The following is a 6,735-nucleotide window of genomic DNA, read 5'->3' as shown; positions in this document are numbered from 1 at the left end:
CTGCTATTATATTATAAATGTGTTTAGTATCGGTTCTAAGAAACCATATTAACCATATTAATTAACCATATAAGCATATTAATCTGGGCCAGGGATTGGTACTTTTCTAAAGAACTAATAATATTATTTTATTGATTTGTTTTAGTTCCCTGGTGGCTCAGATGGTTAAGCATCTGTCTACAATGCAGGAGACCTGGGTTCGATCCCTGGGTCAGGAAGATCCCCTGGAGAAGGAAATGGCAATCCACTCCAGGACTATTGCCTGGAAAATCCCATGGACAGAGGAGCCGGGTAGGCTACAGTCCATGGGGTCACAAAGAGTTGGACACAACTGAGTGACGTGACTTCACTTCACTTCACTTCACTTTACTATTTTTGATCTCTGGTTCCTCTGCCTTTTCTAAAACCAGCTTGAACATCTGGAAGTTCGCGGTTCACGTACTGCTGAAGCCTGGCTTGGAGAATTTTGAGCATCACTTTACTAGCGTGTGAGATGAGTGCAATTGTGCGGTAGTTTGAGCATTCTTTGGCATTGCCTTTCTTTGGGATTGGAATGAACACTGACCTTTTCACTGACCAGTCCTGTGGCCACTGCTGAGTTTTCCAAATTTGCTGGCATATTGAGTGCAGCACTTTCACAGCATTATCTTTTAGGATTTAAAATAGCTCAGTTGGAATTCTATCACCTCCACTAGTTTCGTTTGTAGTGATGCTTCCTAAGGCCCACTTGTCTTTGCACTCCAAGATCATGGTATGAGTGATCACACCATTAAAGTGTGGTAGGAAACCCTAAACCACTATTTTTAAAAACTACTGGTGCTAGAAATCAATATGTAAGTGTGGATATAGAGATGAATACAGAGAAAGAGACTGAAGTATAACTTTAATTTGGTATATATAAACCTAGGTCTAAGGATAGTTAGGACTGTCAGTTTATAAAGTTTCTCATGTTTTCTTCAAGATTTCTAGTTGTGAATATGGTGATTATTTTCTTCCCTTGTTGAGATTTTAAGTTAAGGGCAAAACCCACTGCTGTATTTTCTCTCCCTTCCATCATTATTCTTTGGTTGGGATTGTTAAGACTAAGAACAAAAAGCCAGGCTAGAACACTTGTGCCAAGACAGACTGAAGCCTACCAGGAATGCAGCTATAAACTAGGAACTGATCTTTGGCAGAGGCATCCATAACCCTATTTGGGAATGTATATATGTGAAATTCACTCAGTTGTGTCTGACTCTGCGACCCCATTGACTATACAGTCCATGGAATGCTCCAGGCCAGAATACTAGAGTGGGTAGCCTTTCCCTTCTCTAAGGGCTCTTCCCAACCCAGGGATCAAACTCAGGTCTCCCGCATTGCAGGTGGATTCTTTACCAGCTGAGCCACAAAGAAAGGTGATGATAAAAAGACTTTAACAGAACTTGCCATTGGTGTTCCCTTCAGTTTTGAAGGAAGATAAAATCAGCAATCCTCTAGATTTCTTCATAGGGTAGTTTGCTTTTGTACATGGGAATTTATAGCATTGCTACTGCTGCTAAGTTGCTTCAGTCATCTCCAACTCTGTGCGACCCCAGAGACGGCAGCCCACCAGGCTCCCCCGTCCCTGGGATTCTCCAGGCAAGAACACTGGAGTGGGTTGCCATTTCCTTCTCCAATGCATGAAAGTGATAAGTGAAAGTGAAGTCGCTCAGTCGTTAGTGACTCCATGCACTTCAGTCTACCAGGCTCCTCCAGCCATGGGATTTTCCAGGCAAGAGTACTGGAGTGGGGTGCCACTGCCTTCTCCAAAACCTATACCTACTACCTTGCAAATCTCATGTCGCCAGCTTCCCTCGTCTTGCTTCCTAGAACTGACTCCAGCCATGTAAAACCAATCAAATTACATGGCTCGCCACAAAAGGGCTACTACCTAAGGTGTGTCTGAGCCAGCGCTAGCTTCATCATGTTGTTGTCATTTAGTCGCTAAGTTGTGTCTGACTGTTGCGACCCCAGGAACTGTAGCCTGCCAGGATCCTCTATGAGATTTCTCAGGCAAGAATACTGGAGTGGGTTGCCATTTCCTTCTCCAATTATACAGCATTAGGTATCTTGAAAGTTTTAAATAACTGGAAGTTATCGTTTGGCTCCCTCTTTGGTAATAAAACCATCCCAGATGGATTAGGGTCCAAATATATTTCACTTAAAGACAACCCCTGCAAGTCCATTTTTATATATCTTATCTCTAACATTTAAGGGTATTTCTATCTTCCATGTAGTAGCCAGCCTCCAATATGGTCCTCAGTGATCCTTGTCTCCTGTGTTTCCTCTTTCACTTAGTACTAGGGGTGGTCTGTCTGACCAACTGAAGGAGGCAGAAATGATGGTGTGTTACTTGCAACAGTTAGAATTGGACATGGAACCGCAGACTGGTTTCAAATCAGGAAAGGAGCACATCAAGGCTGTATATTGTCACCTTGCTTATTTAACTTACATACAGAATACTACTACTACTAAGTCACTTCAGTCGTGTCCGACTCTGTGCGACCCCATAGACGGCAGCCCACCAGGCTCCCCCGTCCCTGGGATTCTCAAGGCAAGAACGTTGGAGTGGGTTGGCATTTCCTTCTCCAGTGTATAAAGTGAAAAGCGAAAGTGAAGTCGTTTCAGTCTTACACAGAATACAGTTTCAGTTTATACAGAATAAACCTTGCGAAATGCTGGGCTGGATGAAGCACAAGCTGGAATCAAGATTGCTTGGAGAAACATCAATAACCTCAGATATGCAGATGACACCACCCTTATGGCAGAAAGTGAAAAGGAACTAAAGAGCCTCTCGATGAAAGTGAAAAAGGAGAGTGAAAGGCTGGCTTAAAACTCATCCTTCAGAAAATGAAGATCATGGCATCCGGTCTCATCACTTCGTAACAAATAGATGGGGAAACAGTGGAAACAGTGACAGACTTTATTCTCTTGGGCTCCAAAATCACTGCAGATGGTGACTGCAGTGATGAAATTAAAAGACACTTGCTCCTTGGAAGAAAAGCTATGAAGCTATGACCAACCTAGACAGCATAATAAGAAACAGAGACATAACTTTGCTGACAAAGGTCTGTATAGTCAGAGTTATGGTTTTTCCAGTAGTCACGTATGGATGTGAGAGCTGGACCATAAAGAAGGCTGAGAGCCGAAGAATTGATGCTTTTGAACTGTGGTGTTGGAGAAGACTCTTGAGAGTCCCTTGGACTGCAAGATCAAACCAGTCAATTCTAAAGGAAATCAATCCTAAATATTCATTGGAAGGACTGATGCTGAAGCTGAAGCTCCAATACTTTGGCCACCTGATGTGAAGGGCTGACTCATTAGAAAGACCCTGATGCTGGGAAAGACTGACAGCAGGAGGAGAAGGGAATGACAGAGGATGAGGTGGTTGGATGGCATCATTGACTCAATGGACATGAGATTGAGCAAGCTCTGGGAGATGGTGAAGGACAGGAAAGCCTGGCGTGCTGCAGTCCATGGGGTCGCAAAAAAGTTGGACCTGACTGAGCAACTGAACAACAATTCTCATCTTATTTTATATTTGAATACTGAGAAAGGTTACGCATGCTAAAATATTTTCCCCCTTTTCTTCACACTACTATCCTGTCTAGATTTTTTGCAATCAGCATTGACTATATTTGAAATGGTAACTTAAAAGATAAATTAAAAAATTTTAAATATAAAGTTTTAATTATGGAAAATTTGAAACATATACAGAAGTAGGGAGTATATGTGCCATCACCCAGCTTTAACATGACCAATTTTGTCTGACCTATTCTCCAAACACCTTAGTGTCTCCTTTGCTTATCATCTGCATTGGGTTATTTGGATGCAAATTGAAGACATTGTCTTCTCCCATTGATATGTCTTCTCCCATAAGACAAGGTAGTTTTAATAATCTTATTTCAAATCTGGGAAGCATAAGTTTACCTGTTGTTCTCATGGATTGGTTCTAAAGAAAATGTTATTTAGCAGAAATGTTTTTATTGTATGCAAGTTGCATAACTGGTTATCATCCTGCACTGTATTATTTATTCAAAGATATAAGGTATTAATAAAACTTAATTTTTACACATTTTTGTGGAGATCTCACATATTCATATGCTGAATTCTACATTTATGCAATTTTTTTCTCTGACATTTTAAGATCTGCTGGGAAGCTGGAAGATGTGTAGTTTAGTTACAATAAACAAACTCCTTCAGTGATGGAGTTTCAGAAAACTATAGTTAGGACTTGGGATGGTACTTACCCTGACTTCAATGTACTTGTAGCTAAGGCACAAAAGGTAGGCCAGTGCATAGTCAACGAAGGATAATTTTACTGACCCCTAGTGCTTTATAAGAAACACTCAGAACTAGCATGAGAAGTGGCCCGTTCACTCAAATATCTTCCGCTCCCTTTTGAAGAACCCTGGTGGCAGTAGGGCCTAGACCTCTTCTTGATTATTATTGCATCTAGTGTCCTGTTTTTCCGGCTGGTGCACTGCTTCCCTGGGGAGGCGTCTTGACGTTCACCCCTCTACGAGCCTCCTGCCTGCTCTCTGGAGAATCATCCTATGAACCTACTCTATATAGACAACGTCTGCTTCTAACCTGAATTGTGATTAAATGGATGGGTTTAAAAATTGATTATGGCTCACCACAAAAATAGTGTTAGAACTGACTATAATTAAAATTCCAGTTATGTGAATTTCAACTCTGTCCTCCTCCTACCACATACAAGCAAATGAAAATCAGAATATTACTTTGGATCCAGTAGGTTTGGCTTTTTTTTTTTAAAGAAATGAATGTGCTGTTAGTACCGGTATATGAATGCCTTTGAAACAGAAATGAAAAATTGTCTGACACTTTAAACACACAACTATTTTGCACACAAGTTTAAAGTAAGCTGGATCAAGGATCTATTTTGAAGACTGTCTTTAAAGAGGGTCAGACAATGTCTTTAAAGAGTATATTTTAGAAAAGGACCCCTTTAACAGAATTAGTTGGCTTCCATTTAGACCATCTTCGCATTCCTGCCTTGCCGTCTGGCTGTCAGTTGTTCTGTACAGGCTGCTACTTTGGGATGTGTTTCCTGCTTTGTCTTCCTCTATGCGGACCTCCTGGCATTAGCCTTGGCTGTCTTCCCGTGACTTTGTCTCTTGGCTCATGGATCAATTTTATTGCTCATTTCATGACCCTGAATACTTTATTTCTTCACCTTTCTCTAGTCCTGCATTATACTGACCCTTGTAGAAAAAACAGAAGAGAAAGAGGTTTAAAAGAAAGAAAAAATAAGGAGGAGTGTTAAAAATAAGGAAAAAGAGTAAGAAGAACATGAAAAAGCTACCATATATCTCGCATGAAAAAGTCATTTAATATGTCAACATTTAAAAAGTAGATTGCAAAACCAGATATTGCTGCTTTAAATGGTAGCTATAGGGCTACAGTAGAAACACTGCCTTGGTGGTTAATGTTGTTGTTTAGTCGCTAAGTTGTGTCTGCCTCTTTGCGATCCCATGAACTGTGGCTTAACAGGCTCCTCTGTCCATGTAATTTCCCAGGCAAGAATACTGAAGTGGGTTGCCATTTCCTTCTCCAGGAGATCTTCCCAACCCAGAGATTAAACCTGCCTCTGCTGCTTGACAGGTGGACTCTTTACTACTGCTCCACCCAGGAAGCTCATTGGTGGTTAATAGATCATTTTAAAAACCCAATTCAGGGACTTTCTTGGTGGTTCAGTGGGTGAGATTCTGCACCTACACTTCAGGGGATCATGGGTTTGATCCTGGGTCTGGGAACTAAGATCATATCCCGCATGGTATAAACAAAACAAAACAAACACAAATCACCTAGTTCAAAGTAGCTTATATACTTCCTCAGGCTTCAATATGTGATTGTTGGGGTAGTGAGAGGCAGAGCCATGGTTCAGTTGGACTAAGGAGAAAATTTGATTCTATGTAAAAGGATAATGACAGAGTGACCGTTAGAGGTGTGTGTACTCCGAATACACTCACAGTAGCTTCTCATACTATAATCCTATAACCCAAATCAGTAGTGTCCCCTTTCAGAAGTCAGTTCTTTCAAAAAAAAATAATGGGAAATGGTGAGTAGAGATTATGCCACCTGGGAGGGTTAAGCAGCAAATTACTTCCTCATTAAATTTTCCTGAATATGGAGTAGGAATTCCTAAAAGCGTCCACTGTCCTAAAGCAGATTTGCCAGAGCTGAGTCTAGGACCCTGGAGATTTATGCTACGATATCCTCAAACCTGGCTGTCTCTGGTGCTCTGGAAGAGTCTCAGTGAATTCAAAGACACTCCTTTCTCTACTCCCCAAAGAATACTTTTGAACTATGGGAAAACAAAACAAAACAAAACAATTCTGATGGGAATGAATTAGCACAGAAAAGACTTGCCTTTGAGAATATCACTTGTTCCTGGGTGCTCCATCATTGTTGGCCACACACATGAAAGCACTGATGAGGAGGGCTAAGAAACCTGGAGATACAAAAAGTTCTAATGCTAGGATTAGTGAATAAAGAGTTTTGCCAAGCTATCATCTCCACAGCATTAAAAAATGACCTTGGGAACATCCTTTAAACTCTTTACCACTGATTTAAATGCACCAATATAAATAATATTGTAAGACTAACATAGGAGTGAGCCTGATTTTATAAGACAGCTTAAGCTATCATGTTACAACACAAAAGTCACACTAAATTTAGATACCTCATTTA

The sequence above is a fragment of the Budorcas taxicolor genome, chromosome 2 (genome assembly GCF_023091745.1).
Source record: "Budorcas taxicolor isolate Tak-1 chromosome 2, Takin1.1, whole genome shotgun sequence".
NCBI lineage: Eukaryota > Metazoa > Chordata > Mammalia > Artiodactyla > Bovidae > Budorcas > Budorcas taxicolor.
Note: the sequence above shows the minus strand (reverse complement) of the source record.